At 41.8% G+C, this 22,708-nt stretch overlaps 1 protein-coding gene across 2 annotated transcripts in view; it reads left to right on the plus strand.

Annotated features, from left to right (window-relative positions):
- Positions 1 to 22,708, plus strand: part of LOC126259725 (facilitated trehalose transporter Tret1-like) — a 120,226-nt gene that overhangs the window by 13,882 nt on the left and 83,636 nt on the right. The window contains exon 1 of one of the 2 annotated variants that reach the window (XM_049956706.1): positions 5,316 to 5,528. The exons of the other annotated variant lie outside the window; for it this stretch is intronic. The gene's annotated coding sequence lies outside the window, so the exon portion shown is untranslated. Of the gene's footprint in view, positions 1 to 5,315; positions 5,529 to 22,708 lie in introns of those variants that run through there. 2 annotated transcript variants of the gene reach the window in all.

Consider the following 22,708-nt stretch of genomic DNA (forward strand, 5'->3'; position numbering starts at 1 on the left):
CTTTTTATGCGTGGATCTGTTATATGGGACAACATTTTCCTGACATGTAAAACGACTTTTCGGAGTTTTTACTGGACGACAGACACAGCACGAACTAAATCGGTGTTTTGCTTGATACTCTATCGAGAAACAACGTTTGTTGCCGATCTGAGTGTCTGACATCTGGAGGTTTGGGTGTAAGAAACGTTTAGTTCGCGGATTACAAAGTTCGATGCCTTCAAAGTATTCTGTCATTATTACAGTTTCAAATAACACGGTCAATGACACAAGTGCTAATATTTTCTCAATATGATTACAGGTCTTCTTTATATCTGATTCTTTCCATTTCAGCTAAATTTTATTACAGTCACTAATCTTATACTGATATGTATAAAACAGATTGTGCAGCTTCGAGTTAAGAGACCTGCAAATGAGGTTATTTTCAAGTGATAAGACTGAAGTTAGCTTCTGAAACGCACCCTAGCGTCGCATCAATTGATGCTATTGACATGTCTGTTGGAGAGATCAGGGTTCAGGAAAGGAAATGATCACAGGGAGAGAGAAATTGGTAGAGACGAAAATGTAGGAGGAACGGACAGGAACTGTGGTAATTACAAAGCAGTACCTGTGGTAATTGGCTTCCATTAAGCACTTAGTAATCTGTATTCTAGATTTATAAAGCAGGTAATCAACGGAATTTTGCACAATGTAACTGTAACCAATATTTAATAGTGAATTTAAGGAAAGTGAGGTCGACGAGTTAGTCAGTAACTCAACGAATAAGTGTTCTATATGTCTGAATAGCAGTTAAGTGATGCCCCTTGGTTCCTTTTGGAGAAGCGGATAACCCTTGTGACCGACTCAGAAAAATGACGTCATAAAGGGCGTGCCGCTAGACAGCCGAGTAACTATGTGTCCTGGCGCAAAATAATATTTTCAGTAATCTGACATTACAGAAGACGCCGCCCAGTGCCTCTGAAAGGAGGATTTTGGAAGATGCTTGCTGTCTAATTTTTGGTGTGTGCCAGTAATCCTATCTCCGTGATGATCAATTCTGATATGTCATCGTCGTTTGTTAGGGTTTTCCTTATGTGATAGACAAAAATCTTTGGAGTTTTTCCTTCAACCAATAACCGTGGGGGTAGGGGGTAGGGTTTTCTGAGCAGCGTGGCAGTTGGTATGTGAGCGGTGAGCATTACAGGCTTCGTCCCTAGCAAGAGGCCCACACAGGTACTAACCGACCGACTATTTGACGTATATTGGTGTTTTGACCGACTAACTTTACTTGTCGTCGGGATGTTGAGCACTCGTGGGACCATACGACAGCCGAACCTCCGCTCCCCCCCCCCCCCCCTCCCCCCAAATTTCGTGCCAATCGCCTGACAAAAGTTCGTCTTTTGTCACTGCACGCGGGATTAAATGCTGTTCTATTAGACACGACAGGGTGCGAGGCCGACGAAACTTTAAGCACAGAGTTTCTAGAGAAATTTAAAACCAGCAGATGATTATGGAACACGTCGGGCGACGAGTGTAGCAATACGGATGCAAGAAATGAAGCACTGTTTCATTTTTTTAACGAATCCATAATGGTTTAGTGAGGCACATAGTGAGAGTAAAAGTCCGTCGGCCTTTTGTATTCCTGTTTTTAGGTTTTACTTCCGATTCTATAGGAAATGGAAATCTAAGAACCGAAGCATCGACATTCGGTGGACATTAATTCATAAAATATACGTGCTTCATCATTAAAATTGTATTTATCATATGAATTTTTTACTGTCTTTCGAAACTTGTTCTTGACATGGGAATCATTAGTATGGCTCCTCTACAATTACCTGCCTGGTACGGTTGAACCTGTCCAGTGTAGACTACTGTGTCCTGAGAGCATACAAGCCTCACCACCAAAACGTCAACGTAACAAACATCTTCCCAGGTGGATTTCTCTTATTTTTTATTTTTTGATATTTTTTATTTTCTTTTATTTTTTAATCGTTTAAAATTTTGCTTAGTTCTTTATTTTTTTTTTTTTTTTGTTAGACGCATTTTATTCATATATGCACGAGACTGTATACGCAAACCTGTGAAAAGTAACTATAAATACTTAACACTTTTCACAAAATAACAGAAAACATATATACGATACAGAAACAAATATTAAATACTGTGCAAAGTTTATGAGAATAATGTTTGTAAGTAGTTTATATTATGTAAATAAACTCACGATACGACCATATATTATAGATAAGCCAATTTAAACGCATATTATACCGCAAGCTAAACGATTCGCGCAACAAATAATAAACTGCTGAAAATCATACATTTTGTTATTATCTCTTATCTTAAAATTCTTGTCATTGTTTATATAAACTACGCAATAACATAAAACTGAAAATTAAGAAACCCCCGCTATAAAAACTCACTTGGATAATTTTCGCGCGAAATATTGCAACAAACAATCCGAATTAAGTCCGAGTATGACTGGCTGAAATAAGGAGAAGAACTGCTAGACAATGTACGGGCGACAAAATACTGTCAACTTTTGAATACTTCACGAAAACTGACGAACTTATGCTTGTTTTGTTCTGAAATAGATTTTCTACGAGAGAGAATAGTTGTTTTTGGAGGAAAAACAGTAAAACATTTTATATCGGTTAGAAATAAGGTGAGTATTTTTCTGACAATTATTTTTATAGCAATGTTCGTTCAATTTTATGCGTGGTCAGCGATATAGCTTTAAATGCTCGATAGAACGGTATATCTTTTTGCACAGTACTGGGCATAATTCTGGTTTGGTACATACATGTTTTTGTAAGTTCAAAGATTTTTCGATGATTTTAAGCAAGGAGGTAAAAAAAAGAAGGGAGATGGTGCTATAGATTTACTCTGTACGTTGTTTTCAAGCCAGAATGGGCGGGGGCTGCCGCCATCTTAAACAGCCCAAAACATTAACAGACTACTGTTTGCGATTGCTCCTTGTTCATTATTTCTGTCGTGTGCATGCAACAGATGTCTTAAACAGTAAAAATTACAGTGCTTACTTGAATAACATAGTGTAAGGAAGGCAATTTCGAACGTTTTTGGCCGGCCGCGGTGACCGAACGGTTCTAGGCGCTTCAGTTCGGAACCGCGCGACTGCTACGGTCGCAGGTTCGAATCCTGCCTCGGGCGTGGAAGTGTGTGATGTTCTTAGGTTAGTTAGGTTTAATCAGTTCTAAGTTCTAGGGGACTGATGACCTCAGATGTTAAGTCCCATAGAGCTCAGAACCATTTGAACCATTCGAACGTTTTTCTGTTCGCGAATGCGTATTTGCTCTAGTAATACGACACATTTGGCCTTGTTAATGGAACTTGTTTTTGTTGACATATTTAGAATAATCAAGAAGAGAAGGATGTGATTTGAAACTAATGCTTTCGTAATTCATTTTATACGAGTTTTACTATATTTGTATAGATAGCAAATGAAGCTGGAACTCCGAGACCAGTGCTTGTTTGTTTCCTGGCACTGCTTCTTGTTCGTCACATTTTCAGCTTTCAACTCATACGCACAACATTTTTAATGTTCAGAATCTTACCTACTTGTTCTTTGTTTGTCCATAAACGTGTGCAATTAGGAAAGAAGCTTACTACCTGAGCCCCATCTTATTCTGTTACTCGCTCTTGTGAACGGGGACGCGTTATGCAGGTCTTGGAGTCACTCGCGTCCATCTAGAAAGTTTTTACTGAGTTTAACGAAGGTGGTGTTGCCCTGATGTATTCGACGATACCCTTTGGCTACACTGTCTAAAGGATCGTTCTAAGGAATACCAAATTAAGATCAACCTGAAGATGCCTAAATAAGGCGAAACGCGTAGTTGAAAACTAAAAAACTAAAATTGCAACAAAGACTGTTTTCAACCAATACTGTTAAGCACTGGTTCCCACGCCCGGGTTCATGGGTTCGATTCCCGGCGGGGTCAGGGATTTTCTCTGCCTCGTGATGGCTGGGTGTTGTGTGATGTCCTTAGGTTAGTTCGGTTTAAGTAGTTCTGAGTTCTAGGGGACTGATGACCGTCGATGTTCAGTCCCATAGTGCTCGGAGCCATTTGTTAAGCACTGGTTTGCTGTATGCCACATATGGATTGGAAGAATTTCTATGGCTACAGTGAAATAGATGTTCGAATGACTGCACAAAAGGCCGCTGGTTCGGACTAAACCAAAAACTTTTTACCCATGTTCCTAGCTCAAATTGGAACCGACCATCAAGACCGGCAAATAGCGATTATGAGCCCGGACATTTCGTACACTGTTTGTTACAGTGCTTCTACGCACTAACGATAAATTAATAAGGTTTACGTGAACGGCTTTTCTTTTATTTGTTTTGTTTTACTCCGATGTATTTCCGAAGTCAACTACAAAAAACGATGCAAGTTTCAGAAATCATTTTAGATAATAATTGTGGGGATACAACAGCATTGGGAGTGATGACCTCAGATGTTAAGTCCCATAGTGGTTAGAGCCATTTGAACAACAGCAGTGAATTTGAAGTCCTCTTGACTTCTGCCAGTGGCTAGAAATCGTAAAGTAGGTAACAGTCTCTCCTCGCAGCTTGCAGCCTCTGTCATGGCTACATTCTTTTTTTGTTAAGAATCGTTTGCTGATGTCCGGTAGCTCCGATATGCATGATTCGTTCATTCTTAGATAATTACGGAAGTAATTGGCTCCCAGCTGCTTAAGGAACAGAAAGTACGTGAATTTCTGTCCTTGGATTAGCCACCTGTTTGCCCACAGCTTCCTCTCAGATGGCCGGCCGTTGTGGCCGAGCTGTTCTAGGCACTTCAGTTCGGAACCGCGCTGCTGCTACGGTCGCAAGTTCGAATCCTGCCTCGGGCATGGATGTATGTGATGTCCTTAGGTTAGTTACGTTTACGTAGTTCTAATTCTAGGGGACTGATGACCTCAGATGTTAAGTCCCATAGTGCTCTGAGCGATTTGAACCATTTTTTTCCTCTCAGATTTTTTTTCACCTCTAAAACAGCCAAGGTAAACCCCCGTTTTTGTTTCTGTATAAAACCAAGCGGGATTAAATAGAACATAAAACACAATGAACTTAAGAAAACCAAATCACAACAGGGCTGCGCTGTAATCGCTGAGTTCATGCAGGCGGTCGGGATGTGCGTAGGCTGCCACGAAATTGGTCGGTCGGTCGGTCGACCGATAAATTGGTGCGTGTGTAGGGGCCTTAAGTGAAGATAACAAGTTGTTTGGCAGTGCAGTGGTGAGAGCGGGGCCGTAGTTCTAAACACGACGCAGTGGCCAGTGCTACGAATGCCTAGCGTCATATCAGATGTATACTACTGTCAACTGCTAGGTGCCGGGCGTGTTGACCCGGAAGAAGCGGCAATGACTTTTCGCTACCATTCACATAATGGCCTGGTAATTCTGTTACCACTAAATAAAATGAGGAGCTGGTGATGGTTTTGGAGCTGATGGTCTGAATTCTCAGATGCATTTCTGATTTACGGAATATTTATTCAGGTGACTTCTTTGCTTTCGTCGCAGCACGCTGATGTGAGGTAAGTCGACTGAATCATTTTCGTCCCATTGTACGCAGTCCACAGTGCCTTATAATTAACCGGGGTAACAAAAATCGTGGGATAGCTATGCAGACATACACAGATGTAGTGTCGCCTACACAAGTACAAAAGGGTAGTGATTATAAACAGAGGCCGGCCGGCCGCGGTGGTCTCGCGGTTCTAGGCGCGCAGTCCGGAACCGTGGGACTGCTACGGTCGCAGGTTCGAATCCTGCCTCGGGCATGGATGTGTGTGATGTCCTTAGGTTAGTTAGGTTTAAGTAGTTCTAAGTTCTAGGGGACTGATAACCACAGCAGTTGAGTCCCATAGTGCTCAGAGCCATAAACAGAGGACGGTAATTAGCAGACTTTGAAGGCGGAATGGTAGTTGGAGCTAGACGCATGGCACATTCTATTTCGGAATCGTTCTCAGGCATTACATCTCACCATGGACAACGTGGTGACCGGTGGCCTTCACTTAACGACCGTTAGCCGTAGATCTGCCTTGAGTTGTCAGTGCTGACAGACAAGCAGCATTGTGTGAAATAACCGCAGAAATCAATGTGCGACGTACGATGAACGTATCCGTTAGGACAGTAGGGCGAAATTGCGAGTTAAAGGGCTATGGCAACAGACGAGGGACGCCAGTGTCTTTGGTAACAGCACGACATCGTCTGCAGTGCCTCTCCAGTGTTTGTGACCACATCAGGTGAACCCGAGACTACTGGAAAACCGTAGCCTGGTAAGATGAGTCTCAACCCCAGTTGATAAGAGCTGATGGTACGGTTTGCGTGTGGCACAGATCCCACAAAGCCATAACCTAGGTTGTCAACAAGGCACTGTGCAGTTTGTTGGTGGTTCCACGATGGTTGGACTGTGTTTACGTAGAATGGACTAGATCCTCTGGCCCAACTGAACCTATCATTGACTACAAATGGTTACATTTGGCTAGTTGGAAACCATTTGCAGCCATTCATTGACTTCATATTCCCAGAGAACGATGGAATTTTTCTGGATGACAATTTGACATGTCACCAGGCCACAGTTGTTCGCAATTGGTTTGAAGGCGGTTCTGGACGATACGAGCAAATGATTTGGCAAGATAGACCACCCTACACGAGTCCCATCGAACATTTATGGGACATACGCGAGAGATCAGTTCGTGCACAAAATCGCTTACCTACAAAACTTTGTCAATAATGGACGGCTATAGAGGTAACATTGCTCAATATTTCTGGAGGGGACTTCCAAAGACTTGTTGAGTCCATGAGTGCCGACACGATATTAGAAGGTGTCCCATGACTTTTGTCGCCTCAGCGTATGGGTTGTAATCACGGAGATAGCGTCCTGACATGTTGTGCCTTCGTGCCCGATCTTAATTTCATAATGACAGTTTTTTTAGGTTCTTTCATTCCACAACTCAAATGAGAGAATCTTTGTTATATTAATATATAAACTAAATATGACTTTTATTAACTGCGTCATAGGGCTTTCACCTTATCTGAAGAGATCTATAGATGATCAGAAATCTTTGTTGTAAGGCCGTTACACGGCGAGTAGTTTGCAGTACTTGGTTCAAATACAGGGTGGTCAGAAACAGTCTGAAAGGCTTGCACGGATGCTTCGCTGTAGGGTGTGCTGAGAAATAACTAGTAAGAAAGAAAACTATACGTTGCGCCGTTTCCGAGTTAATTAGCATTGTGTGCTCTGAAACACACAAGACATAAAAGCGTAACACATGAGAGACAATGCAGAAAAACACAAAACCCTCTCGTATGATACTCAACATAACTACATATTACACTAATTTATTTCCATATCTGAACTCTCACATTTACCTTCCCTATTTTCAGATTAGAATATATTTTAGATTTTCTTTGGAGAGGGTCCACCTTGAGCAAAATACAATTTTGTTTTTTCCTCTATGTCCCTGATGTGCTTGGATGAAGTTTCACCATCATCAGTGGAGTTTTATTTTCTTTGCGTTAAAAAGGAAGAATAGTCTTTACTACTTGTATACTCATAAATTGCATTTTAAAGATAGTATTTACAAATTTGAGAAACAAAGGTTTGTGTATATACCATATTACCACGTGCTGTAGTTGCCCTGGTGTTTATGTTTCTTTATTGCACTTGTTTTCTTTCATATTTTGTCTTCTGCAACCAGAACTTAAAGTAGAAAAGATATTTACTTTGGATTTTATGACTGGAAATGCTCTGGTTATGCCTAACATTAACTAATTTTATGTGGAAGATAGTGTGTGTGTGAAAGTAGCTAAAGGTTTGTGAGTTTTTGTTTCACTATTATTTAACATACAAAATTGAATAAGAAACAAACTTCGCAAACTTTCAGCTACTTACACACACACACACACACACACACACACACACACACACACACACACCCACACGCACAAAATGGCAAATACCTCTCACAAAGATTCAAAACACCAGCTCAGAACATATTCAACTTTTCAACTCTCGTCTTTTCATAGTTTGCCAACAGTGACTGTGTAAGTTACCTAATACGACTCTTCACAGTGAAGATAATGGGGAAACGAGAAAAAGTGAAATATATTACAAACACACACACAAAATCTTCCACACAGAATTAATTTACCTTAGACCTAACCGTAACATTCTCAGTCATGGAATTCCGTAGTAAATAACTTGTCTGCATTACGTTTTGGTTGCAGATGACGAACCGTGAAAGAAAACAAGCGCAATAAGAAACATAAAAACCTAGGAAAACCACAGGCATGTGGTAACAAGATATAAACACAAAACTTTGTCTGTTTTTCAAATTTGTAAACACTGTCTTAAAAACGCAAATTTATATATGTACAAGCAGTAAAGAGCATTTTTCCTGTTTAACAGAAAGAAAATAAAAGCCTACTGATGATGCTTAAACTTATGCGAAACATTTCTGGGAAATAGGGGTAAAGATAGAATTGTGTTTTGCTCTAGGCGGACCCCTCCAGAAACAAATCTATTTGCAAGAGAACACGGATAGAAGAGCTTCAACCTCAAGATGACTATATTAGTCTTTACATATTCGTTTCCTCCTCGGGCTGTACCTTAATTTCTTCATGATATTCATTGTTACAAATAAGGACTTCCCGCAGGTGACCAATGACAGTCGCATCCTCTGTGAACAGTAAAATCAAAACACAAAAAAATCTGCACCATCTGTTAATCGGACTCTCATACATTTGCGTGACTTGGGATGTCTGTATTTTATCTTCCCCTCTTCATTGCTCAGAGCATCACGCTACTGTCTCTCTTACGCATATTTTAAAAAATCCTCACTCTCATGGCGCACCATCGCAACTGACAAATCATCAAGGGCTCTGTGCTACAATGTTACCAGTAATCACAGCTTAGTGCTTCCTACTACTGCTCCTAGTAAAAAACAACAAAACAAAAATCATCCTGATTGGGCAAGCTCGTCCAATATCTCGTCTGATGCTATCATCTTTGTCATCTTGCATACTTTAGCATGGTTTTAACTTTTCCAGGAAGTAGTCCCAATGTGAACTACAAAAATTCATCTAGATCATTCTCCCTGTTTCTTCAGTGTGGACACACCCATAGTGGTGAAGCTTGCTGGGTGATCTGACATTATTGACCCAATAAATTTATTGTGGTGTGAAACACATAGCCATCCCTTTGATTTTTGTCTGTTAAGAATCTCGAATTATTCTTATATTATTTCCTAATTTGGTAAGCTCCACAATGGATTTAGAAAAACTTATGGCTCACAAACTTGCTCTTCCGTGCTCTTTCCCTCGTCTTTAGTAGATTCTTATCGCCTTCAGCAAATTGAATTTGACTATCTGCGCTTTTGTTATTCAGCACGTAACATACATTTAACTTGCACACTTGCTTGACATGGTATGTCTATATTCTGTCTTCTCCTCTTCGTTGCTCAATGCATCACGCTACTGTCTTTCTTACACTAACAAACTGACAAACGAAGTTGGCCTTGACCTGTTTTTTAACGTCCATCACTAATTAACTTGTAACATATGTTACCCTACTTACAATACTTACTGCTGTGCTCATTTGTTAAACTGAATAACATGCCGAACAGTTCGCCCTCGTCTTCTCTGTGCAGTATTCTATCTACTTTCTTCCCTGTTCTTTCCCTCAGAACTGTCGGAGTACCGGTGTCCATAACACATCTCTTCTCCCAAGATTTTATCACCAGTCCTCCGTTCATGCACTCAAACTCACCACTGTTCGAACCATCACCTCCCTCTGGGCAGTTTAACGTTGCATCCATGCACTCTCTTGCACGGAGAAATATATTAATAGTTTTGCCAGATTCTGCTAAAATATTGCATTCTAAGTATTGATAATTTATCTTCTTGTCTTCAGAGTCACTGGTCCAGACATCTTCATATTCATCATACACTCCTGGAAATTGAAATAAGAACACCGTGAATTCATTGTCCCAGGAAGGGGAAACTTTATTGACACATTCCTGGGGTCAGATACATCACATGATCACACTGACAGAACCACAGGCACATAGACACAGGCAACAGAGCATGCACAATGTCGGCACTAGTACAGTGTATATCCACCTTTCGCAGCAATGCAGGCTGCTATTCTCCCATGGAGACGATCATAGAGATGCTGGATGTAGTCCTGTGGAACGGCTTGCCATGCCATTTCCACCTGGCGCCTCAGTTGGACCAGCGTTCGTGCTGGACGTGCAGACCGCGTGAGACGACGCTTCATCCAGTCCCAAACATGCTCAATGGGGGACAGATCCGGAGATCTTGCTGGCCAGGGTAGTTGACTTACACCTTCTAGAGCACGTTGGGTGGCACGGGATACATGCGGACGTGCATTGTCCTGTTGGAACAGCAAGTTCCCTTGCCGGTCTAGGAATGGTAGAACGATGGGTTCGATGACGGTTTGGATGTACCGTGCACTATTCAGTGTCCCCTCGACGATCACCAGTGGTGTACGGCCAGTGTAGGAGATCGCTCCCCACACCATGATGCCGGGTGTTGGCCCTGTGTACCTCGGTCGTATGCAGTCCTGATTGTGGAGCTCACCTGCACGGCGCCAAACACGCATACGACCATCATTGGCACCAAGGCAGAAGCGACTCTCATCGCTGAAGACGACACGTCTCCATTCGTCCCTCCATTCACGCCTGTCACGACACCACTGGAGGCGGGCTGCACGATGTTGGGGCGTGAGCGGAAGACGGCCTAACGGTGTGCGGGACCGTAGCCCAGCTTCATGGAGACGGTTGCGAATGGTCCTCGCCGATACCCCAGGAGCAACAGTGTCCCTAATTTGCTGGGAAGTGGCGGTGCGGTCCCCTACGGCACTGCGTAGGATCCTACGGTCTTGGCGTGCATCCGTGCGTCGCTGCGGTCCGGTCCCAGGTCGACGGGCACGTGCACCTTCCGCCGACCACTGGCGACAACATCGATGTACTGTGGAGACCTCACGCCCCACGTGTTGAGCAATTCGGCGGTACGTCCACCCGGCCTCCCGCATGCCCACTATACGCCCTCGCTCAAAGTCCGTCAACTGCACATACGGTTCACGTCCACGCTGTCGCGGCATGCTACCAGTGTTAAAGACTGCGATGGAGCTCCGTATGCCACGGCAAACTGGCTGACACTGACGGCGGCGGTGCACAAATGCTGCGCAGCTAGCGCCATTCGACGGCCAACACCGCGGTTCCTGGTGTGTCCGCTGTGCCGTGCGTGTGATCATTGCTTGTACAGCCCTCTCGCAGTGTCCGGAGCAAGTATGGTGGGTCTGACACACCGGTGTCAATGTGTCCTTTTTTCCATTTCCAGGAGTGTATTTGCAACATTCTATTACACCTGATGCATTTCCTTCTGTGGGGAATCCTGTTGTTGCCTCTGCTTCTCACAATTTCTGAAAAAAAAGAGTTGCTCACTCTGTTGTGACTTGACAAGACAGCCAAGCCACTATGAGAGGAAACCGAAAGGCACGCGTTTAAGCTCACGCAGGCTGGCGTGAGGTCTGGAACAGCTAAGGGAATTTATAGTAGCAAAGAACGTAAGTAACTACTGGAATACTTAACTTTAATTCATAATTGGTGAACATCGGTCTGACGGTACATGCATCACAAGATAAATAGCAAATGATAAAGGCGCCTTGCTAGGTCGTAGCAAATGACGTAGCTGAAGGCTATGCTAACTATTGTCTCGGCAAATGAGAGCGTAATTTGTCAGTGAACCATCGCTAGCAAAGTCGGCTGTACAACTGGGGCGAGTGCTAGGAAGACTCTCTAGACCTGCCGTGTGGCGGCGCTCGGTCTGCAATCACTGATAGTGGCGGCACACGGGTCCGACGTATACTAACGGACCGCGGCCGATTTAAAGGCTACCACCTAGCAAGTGTGGTGTCTGGCGGTGACACCACACACTCTCTCCTCCTTCTTTACCTAATATCTCTTCATCCATTTCCATTAATAATTCGTCCTAGTTTCCTGATAATACTCTCCCATAGTATGACCCCTAATATTTCAATGTTCTTGTCAGTCAAACTGTCGGGATTGTCCCTGAAGGTTAGTTTAACTTTCCTCTTGTTCACATGTATCAATGTGTATCTCCACTTCAGATATAGCACTACTACGTACAATTTCAAAACTCTGAGTTCTAGAATTGTCTTCACTGTCAGGTTACACATAACTAGAAAATTATCACTAAGTGTGTGTGACTGACAAATGAAGATGGCCCTGAGCTGTTCCTTAACGTCCATGCACTACCAGTGTACTACATCACACCCTCCCATTCCTTGCATTCTCAACATTGGCCATTTATTTTCTTTACCACACATTTCGTGGACTTCCTTATCTAGTACCAAGACTTGACTGCCTGAGTCCAGAATATGTGTCACTGTTATGCCATCGGACATTGCATCAGACACAGAATGTGCAATATCCTCTGTTTAGATATCGAACCTTGCGACACTTTCTGACAGTTCCCTTTTTAATTCATCACAAGCTCTGGGAAGCTGTATACCATTTAATGGCGAAGTTGGAGCCTTGGGTGCTAGCCAGTCAGTCCTAGGACTTCTACTTCGATCACTCTCTCACTAATTTCTTCACTGATAGCGTCCATGTACCTCTATAACTTCAGTGCTCTCTCTTTGCTGGTCGTTGAATTCTCTGTTATTCTGTTATTCTGTCTATCGTCTGATGGAGTGACATCAACGATCCATGATGATTGTTCCTACGCCATTTATTCCTGTTCTCGTGGTGTGGAGGTCGCACTCGTCAATGATGTAGCATAAGACTCCATCTTTAACATTCCCAATTTCATGCACTGCTGTTTTTATTATGCCAAGTACTCATGTAAAAATGGCTGTTTGCATTCTTCAAGTGGTTCCAATTTAGCTGCAGCTTCTTCTTGGAGATGTGTACATCAGTATGAAATTTATTTTGTACCTTGCAGACCCCCCCCCCCCCCCCCATGAACCACGGACCTTGCCGTTGGTGGGAAGGGTTGCGTGCCTCAGCGATACAGATGGCCATACCGTAGGTGCAACCACAACGGAGGGGTTGAGAGGCCAGACAAACGTATGGTTCCTGAAGAGGGTCAGCAGCCTTTTCAGTAGTTGCAGGGGCAACAGTCTGGATGATTGACTGATCTGGCCTTGTAACAATAACCAAAACGACCTTGCTGTGCTGGAACTGCGAACGCCTGAAAGCAAGGGGAAACTACAGCCGTGAGGACATGCAGCTTTACTGTATGGTTAAATGATGATGGCGTCCTCTCGTGTAAAATATTCCGGAGGTAAAATAGTCCCCCATTCGGATCTCCGGGCGGGGACTACTCAAGAGGACTTTGTTATCAGGAGAAAGAAAACTGGCGTTCTACGGATCGGAGCGTGGAATGTCAGATCCCTTAATCGAGCAGGTAGGTTAGAATACTGAAAAAGGGAAATGGATAGGTTAAAGTTAGATATAGTGGGAATTAGTGAAGTTCGGTGGCAGGAGGAACAAGACTTTTGGTCAGGTGAATACAGGGTTATAAATACAAAATCAAATAGAGGTAATGCAGGAGTAGGTATAATAATGAATAAAAAAATAGACGTGCGGGTAAGCTACTACAAACAACATAGTGAACGCATTATTGTGGCCAAGATAGACACGAAGCCCATGCCTACTACAGTAGTACAAGCTTATATGCCAACTAGCTCTGCAGATGATGAAGAAATTGATGAAATGTATGATGAGATAAAAGAAATTATTCAGATAGTGAAGGGAGACGAGGATTTAATAGTCATGGGTGACTGGAATTCGAGTGTAGGAAAAGGGAGAGAAGGAAACATAGTAGGTGAATATGGATTGGGGCTAAGAAATGAAAGAGGAAGCCGTCTGGTAGAATTTTGCACAGAGCATAACTTAATCATAGCTAACACTTGGTTCAAGAATCATGAAAGAAGGTTGTATACATGGAAGAATCCCGGAGATACTAAAAGGTATCAGATAGATTATATAATGGTAAGACAGAGATTTAGGAACCAGGTTTTAAATTGTAAGACATTTCCAGGGGTAGATTTGGACTCTGACCACAATCTATTGGTTATGAACTGCAGTTTAAAACTGAAGAAACTGCAAAAAGGTGGGAATTTAAGGAGATGGGACCTGGATAAGCTGACTAAACCAGAGGTTGTACAGAGTTTCAGGGAGAGCATAAGGGAACAATTGACAGAAGTGGGGGAAAGAAGTACAGTAGAAGAAGAATGGGTAGCTCTGAGGGATGAAGTAGTGAAGGCAGCAGAGGATAAAGTAGGTAAAAAGACGAGGGCTGCTAGAAATCCTTGGGTGACAGAAGAAATATTGAATTTAATTGATGAAAGGAGAAAATATAAAAATGCAGTAAATGAAGCAGGCAAAAAGGAATACAAACGTTTCAAAAATGAGATCGACAGGAAGTGCAAAATGGCTAAGCAGGGATGGTTAGAGGACAAATGTAAGGATGTAGAGGCTTATCTCACTAGGGGTAAGATAGATAGTGCCTACAGGAAAATTAAAGAGACCTTTGGAGAAAAGAGAACCACTTGTATGAATATCAAGGGCTCAGATGTAAACCCAGTTATAACCAAAGAAGGGAAAGCAGAAAGATGGAAGGAGTATATAGAGGGTCTATACAAGGGCGATGTACTTGAGGACAATATTATAGAAATGGAAACGAATGTAGATGAAGATGAAATGGGAGATGCGATACTGCGTGAAGAGTTTGACAGAGCATTGAAAGACCTCAGCCGAAACAAGGCCCCGGGAGTAGACAACATTCCATTAGAACTCCTGACAGCCTTGGGAGAGCCAGTCCTGACAAAACTCTACCATCTGGTGAGGAAGAGGTATGAGACAGGCGAAGTACCCTCAGACTTCAAGAAGAATATAATAATTCCAATCCCAAAGAAAGCAGGTGTTGACAGATGTGAAAATTACCGAACTATCAGTTTAATAAGTCACAGCTGCAAAATACTAACGCGAATTCTGTACAGACGAATGGAACACTGGTAGAAGCCGACCTCGGGGAAGATAATTTTGGATTCCGTAGAAATATTGAAACACGTGAGGCAATACTGACCTTACGACTTATCTTAGAAGAAAGATTAAGGAAAGGCAAACCTACGTTTCTAGCATTTGTAGACTTAGAGAAAGCTTTTGAAAATGTTGTCTGGAATACTCTCTTTCAAATTCTAAAGGTTGCAGGGATAAAATACAGGGAGCGAAAGGCTATTTAGAATTTGTACAGAAAGCAGATGTCAGTTATAGGAGTCGAGGGACATGAAAGGGAAGCGGTGGTTGGGAAGGGAGTGAGACAGAGTTGTAGCCTCTCCCCAATGTTATTCAATCCGTATATCGAGCAAGCAGCAAAGGAAACAAAAGAAAAATTCAGAGTTTGTATTAAAGTCCATGGAGAAGAAATAAAAACGTTGAGGTTCGCCGATGACATTGTAATTCTGTCAGAGACAGCAAAGGACTTGGAAGAGCAGTTGAACGGAATGGACATCGTCTTGAAAGGAGGATATAAGATAAACATCAACAAAAGCAAAACGAGGATAATGGAATGTAGTCGAATTAAGTCGGGTGATGCTGAGGGAATTAGATTAGGAAATGAGACACTTAAAGTAGTAAAGGAGTTTTGCTATTTAGGGAGCAAAATAACTGATGATGGTCGAAGTAGAGAGGATATAAAATGTAGACTGGCAATGGCAAGGAAATCGTTTCTGAAGAAGAGACATTTGTTAACATCGAGTATAGATTTAAGTGTCAGGAAGTCGTTTCTGAAAGTATTTGTATGGAGTGTAGCCATGTATGGAAGTGAAACATGGGCGACAAATAGTTTGGACAGGAAGAGAATAGAAGCTTTCGAAATGTGGTGCTACAGAAGAATGCTGAAGATTAGATGGGTAGATCACATAGCTAATGAGGAGGTATTGAATAGAATTGGGAGAAGAGGAGTTTGTGGCACAACTTGACTAGAAGAAGGGACCGGCTGGTAGGACATGTTCTGAGGCATCAAGGGATCACAAATTTACCATTGGAGGGCAGGGTGGAGGGTAAAAATCGTAGAGGGAGACCAAGAGATGAATACACTAAGCAGATTCAGAAGGATGTAGGTTGCAGTAGGTACTGGGAGATGAAGAAACTTGCACAGGATAGAGTAGCATGGAGAGCTGCATCAAACCAGTCTCAGGACTGAAGACCACAACAACAACAACAACAACAACAACCTTTCAGACCAGGATTTCGGAATCCGTCTTGGAATGGTTGATCCAAAGCTTTGGATGCAGACTGTTCAGTTGGTCCAGGAATAGCGCATATTTCTGTACTGATATGATATAGTGTGTTTCCGAATTTCATCCTCTGTGACTTCTTGGTATCTCATTCCTATGAGTTCTACTGTCTGTACTTTTGCAGATGATTATTCTGGATCACCATATATACAGGAGAGTGTCAGTTAGCTGACATAACTCTTCTTCTTCCTTCTGCGTACCTTCTTTGCTCATTACTGGTTTACTGATTCTAGAAGCGACCATTCAGATTTGCACAACTTTGAAATATAGAAAGGTGTTAATCGCACAATTCTTCATTAAGCATTACACGTTTCAAAATTCCATCAGCAAACTGAAGCTGTGAAATAAAATGTACAAGAAAATTAACGATGGCAAATGTATTGATAATAACATAAGTATTCGTTTTAGTATTCCATAAACAGAAATTTCGAAATCATACTTACTTTTAAATCAAACTTTAGTAAAGAGCCCATGAAAGTGAGCACATAGACTGAATATGCTACAGAACTCATCTCATGTAGGCATATTTGACAGTGCCATTGTCTATTCAAAGACAACCAATGACAAATCGACTGTGGCGATTAAGCTATCAAAGAAGTAAATGAAGAGTGGTAGGTGGCGCTAGAATTGCTCACAGAAATGAAGTCAAAGGGTAACTCTAGAAACAAGTATGCATTCTGATTAACTACATGTCAGAACATCGTGAACAACTTGACAAAGATACAGTTATGCTACTTTTATGGAGGAGAAACTCATGTATTGACAGCATGAAATGTGTATCGTTAGGCAGCATTGTGAACAACCTTACAGAGATAGCTGTTTGTCAGTAATCAAAACTGAAGAGACATTTGCAACCAATAACTGGCGTGGTAAAATCTAAACATGAAGCCAATAAAGGTCAGAAATAAAATATAAGTTGTGAAAGAATAAGTTTACAACCACCATTAAATAAAATGTCACTTAAGTATCACCGAATGTAGTCGTATTACAATAGACAAACATATAATAAAGAACATACAACAGAATCATTTACGTGAGCCTAGATTGGCGGTGTTAACTTGAAATAAAAAGGAACAATTATTACAATAAAAGGAATTTTTGTAATTAAAAAAAACTTAGCGTGAGGTCGTATAACAGTTGAGCTGTTATCAGTTTACAGCTATCACAAAGTGAAATGTTAAAGGAGTGTGATCAAGTGTAGCCATATTACAACAGTCAAACAAATAGTGGATGACATACAGTATAGCCATTAGGTAAGCCTAGATCACTGGCAACAATATGAAATAAAACAGAAGCTAGGTTTACAATTGTTTTCTTTTCTTCCTCTATCTTTTTTCTCTTTTTCTTTATTTTATATTAAAAACATAAAGTTATAATACCAGAATCTGTAACAGTTTAGTTTGAAGTAGATGCATGTGGATACCCCAAAAAATATATTAGCATATTATAGTTAAGGATGTAGAGTTAGGATCATTATTTGACAAAAAGTGATTCCTGGGCAATTGTAATGCTCAAATAGTGGTCATACTACTTCGGAATTGATGGATTCCGTTTGGACATGTAGTTATACGGAATGCATTGCAAGTGTATGTAATAGTATGGAAATGCAAAACTATATCTAACAAAATAAGCTCTTTGAAATGGTAGCGAAACTCAGACGTTTAACTTTCGTAATGTTAACCACAATGTAATGTACACGTATTGTAAGTATATTCAGTACGAGAAGTTAAATGTACTATGCCCATAGCATGGAATGCATGGCGAGGAGGCACGCACGTGTTGCGATAAAAACGTAAAGTAAGTCAAATGAATGGAACGAAGTATTAATCTTAGCGATGGGTCTCTCTCTTGGGGTGGAGTGAACCTACAGGGTTGCAAGACAGCCACATCAGATCGGCCCGTGAAAATGGTGGCAGCATCTGACAGGGCGGAAGATACTAACGTACATTCAGCTATAATGGTTGAATCTAAGAAATCGGAAAACAACTGGGTCAAGCCCCAGATACATTTGGTATAGTCTTCAAATAAACCTAAGAACTAGTTCCCCCTGAAAAACTCCTGCTCATTAAGTAACCGATGCGACTGACAGATTCGATTTGTATATATTTCAAACCCTTCCAAAATGTCTAACAGACTACTATGAGGGGCGACATGCAAAATCTCAAGTCCTTCAATTATCGGCAACAAGCCACGCTTCTTCGTTTTCAAATGCTGTCCCAGAGCACTGACGCTTAATATAGAATTATGCGTTCAAGAACTTTCTGTATTTCAAAGCTGTGCCATTCCCTGAACCACTTCTTCGTTCTATTTCCTTGAATAATTCTACTAATGTTTCTCGTTTACGACAGTTGACGTCCACCTGGATTTCTTTGGATCAGAATAAAATTCTTATTTCTTCCTGATCTCTCACGGTCATTGGTGCTTTCCTATCCAAAGCAATGTCGTTTCGTAATAACAACTGCTCGACGTCGTTCTTCCATTCTTTGATAGCATCTACGTCCTTACACAATTCATCAGTCACGCCCTTCATTTCATGAGACAACACATCTAATATATTGACGCAACTGCTCACTTGTTCATCAGTCATTTGATTCGTTTTGTCCTCAGACTTTTTGTTTAAAATGTTCAAAAATGTTCAAATGAGTGTGAAATCTTATGGAATTTAACTGCTAACGTCATAAGTCCCTAAGCTTACACACTACTTAACCTAAATCATCCTAAGGACAAACACATACACACATGCCGGAGGGAGGATTCGAACCTCCGCCGGAACCAGCCGCACAGTCCATGACTGCAGCGCCTAAGACCGCTCGGCTAGTCCCGCGCGGCCTTTTTGTTTTCATCTCAAGTCTTCTTTTCCATTTCTACGACCTTTTCGTCACACCTTTTTACGTGAACCGCTAGCTGTCGTTCTGTCTTCACGATATGTTGCTCATTCTCTAGGAACTGTTCTTCTGTGTTTTGGTTGCACACCTGCTCATTTTGTTGCTTATTAATAAATGCGAGACCTGTGAAACTCTCTTCCATATTTTTGAAATGCTTTTCTGGCTTTTTGGACTGCTCTTCCGATCTTTTGAGCTGTCTATCCTGCAGTTCCTTATTTTACAACGCCACGTCAGTCACAAAGGATTGGAGACCAAAACGAGGTGATGATGGAGGAATTGGCTCGCGATTCGTAACCCTCTTTGTCACTTCCTACGACTACTGAGTTTTCTGTAGTCCAAGACATCATCACATTCTCGTCTCACGACACAACTTCGGACTGTTCCTTAATAATGTGCATATTATTTTATTCACTATCTATTACGACTGAACGTCGCAAATTACTATTTTGATATTCTCTAACTTCTACCGGCAATTACTGATGGACTGGCTAATTCCCTTTCTCGTGTTATCAAACTACAGGGTGTTTCAAAAATGACCGGTATATTTGAAACGGCAATAAAAACTAAACGAGCAGCGATAGAAATACACCGTTTGTTGCAATATGCTTGGGGCAACAGTACATTTTCAGGCGGACAAACTTTCGAAATTACAGTAGTTACAATTTTCAACAACTCATGGCGCTGCAAGTGATGTGAAAGATATAGAAGACAACGCAGTCTGTGGGTGCGCCATTCTGTACGTCGTCTTTCTGCTGTAAGCGTGTGCTGTTCACAACGTGCAAGTGTGCTGTGGACAACATGGTTTATTCCTTAGAACAGAGGATTTTTCTGGTGTTGGAATTCCACCGCCTAGAACACAGTGTTGTTGCAACAAGACGAAGTTTTCAACGGAGGTTTAATGTAACCAAAGGACCGAAAAGCGATACAATAAAGGATCTGTTTGAAAAATTTCAACGGACTGGGAACGTGACGGATGAACGTGCTGGAAAGGTAGGGCGACCGCGTACGGCAACCACAGAGGGCAACGCGCAGCTAGTGCAGCAGGTGATCCAACAGCGGCCTCGGGTTTCCGTTCGCCGTGTTGCAGCTGCGGTCCAAATGACGCCAACGTCCACGTATCGTCTCATGCGCCAGAGTTTACACCTCTATCCATACAAAATTCAAACGCGGCAACCCCTCAGCGCCGCTACCATTGCTGCACGAGAGACATTCGCTAACGATATAGTGCTCAGGATTGATGACGGCGATATGCATGTGGGCAGCATTTGGTTTACTGACGAAGCTTATTTTTACCTGGACGGCTTCGTCAATAAACAGAACTGGCGCATATGGGGAACCGAAAAGCCCCATGTTGCAGTCCCATCGTCCCTGCATCCTCAAAAAGTACTGGTCTGGGCCGCCATTTCTTCCAAAGGAATCATTGACCCATTTTTCAGATCCGAAACGATTACTGCATCACGCTATCTGGACATTCTTCGTGAATTTGTGGCGGTACAAACTGCCTTAGACGACACTGCGAACACCTCGTGGTTTATGCAAGATGGTGCCCGGCCACATCGCACGGCCGACGTCTTTAATTTCCTGAATGAATATTTCGATGATCGTGTGATTGCTTTGGGCTATCCGAAACATACAGGAGGCGGCGTGGATTGGCCTCCCTATTCGCCAGACATGAACCCCTGTGACTTCTTTCTGTGGGGACACTTGAAAGACCAGGTGTACCGCCAGAATCCAGAAACAATTGAACAGCTGAAGCAGTACATCTCATCTGCATGTGAAGCCATTCCGCCAGACACGTTGTCAAAGGTTTCGGGTAATTTCATTCAGAGACTACGCCATATTATTGCTACGCATGGTGGATATGTGGAAAATATCGTACTATAGAGTTTCCCAGACCGCAGCGCCATCTGTTGTTGAAAATTGTAACTACTGTAATTTCGAAAGTTTGTCTGCCTGAAAATGTACTGTTGTCCCAAGTATATTGCAACAAACGGTGTATTTCTATCGCTGCTCGTTTAGTTTTTATTGCCGTTTCAAATATACCGGTCATTTTTGAAACACGCTGTAACTGCAAGACCACGTCTCAACTTCGACTTACCCATGCACTGGTACAAGTAAAGCATTTCCCCCCATTACAGAAACTGTAACTTACACACACCACGAAACACAATGAAAAGATTCTAAAGGCACAGACACCCAAAAAATTTTCCCCTAAAAGTGTAACGACTGACTCTTCTCACCTGCTCTCTTCTTGCCGTAAGAGAAGCACAAGTTAGAACAGCACATGCAACTTAAGTCTAATTTATTTGCTTGAAGTTCGTTATTCTTGTGGTGTTTGCATGTATTTTTCCAGTAAAAAATGTAATCAATAAACAAATTATTCCATTTGTAGGCGACAAATTCCTATGCTTAGACCTATGAAAGTGTAAATTAGAGAATCAGATTTTCGAAAATTTATCCCAGACAAACTCCTATGTGGGGTTTCAGTTGAGCAACCTGTGAGGTGCTATAGAATCTGTCTCCAGTTAACTACAGTGATAGATAACTCGCCATAAGATCATGCAAAATAACAGAAAACAAGGTCATGCAATGGATCATCGCTTCTCTAATTAATTTCCAGGGCTGACCCAACTGAGGATGAAAATATCAGTGCCACAGCTGGAACAGATGGATTGATAATGGGATCCATCAAACTATAAAAAGAAACTGTCACTATAACAATCTGATTTATTGCTAAAAGGTATCGAGAACGTTTCACCCACTTAATCAAGAAGACAATCAATTATCGAGAGAATAAGGGATTGAAAACATGCCTTGTGACAGATGCGTGAATACATGATAGAAACGACGTAAAACTGTGTTCATGAATATTACTAATGATTGCAGATAAGTTAATAAGTTCAAGAAAAGAGCAGAAAAATCATTAACAAACACAAATTCCCCCTCCTAAAAGCATTATGGGTGTAGCTAGCTGACTGTGAAATTAAATGAGCAAAACGAAATCCTGATGCAAGATAAATTACATCACGCTCACCTCATCTAGGTCAGTATGATTACAACCCATTTATACCACTCTAATGTTGTACGAGTGCAGAAGATGTTCGCAGAAGATGGTCTGCAACAGATCTTGTGAGTTCTGACCCATTATAATTTAATAATCAAGCTAACAAATTCCCTACTCTTTTGGATTTTACGGTGTCTATCAAAAGAGTATACTTGTGTCCTGCAGTGGGCTGGGAGACAGAAAATATCCCCCACTATCTAACATATTTCTGGTTATAGTCTATGAGAAGATGTGCATGTGCACACATGCAGGATTATCACCCACTACCACAATAATTACTCTGAGACAATCAGAGATCGCTTACAAAATGTTGAACAAACCTTCCTACTTGACTCCTTGTGGCCTAAAACCAAGACCCACACTAGCGGTGTTGTGTTTTCTCCTATCTTAGCTCTTTATCTAAGCTGAAAGGTA

The sequence above is a fragment of the Schistocerca nitens genome, chromosome 5 (genome assembly GCF_023898315.1).
Source record: "Schistocerca nitens isolate TAMUIC-IGC-003100 chromosome 5, iqSchNite1.1, whole genome shotgun sequence".
NCBI classification, from domain to species: domain Eukaryota; kingdom Metazoa; phylum Arthropoda; class Insecta; order Orthoptera; family Acrididae; genus Schistocerca; species Schistocerca nitens.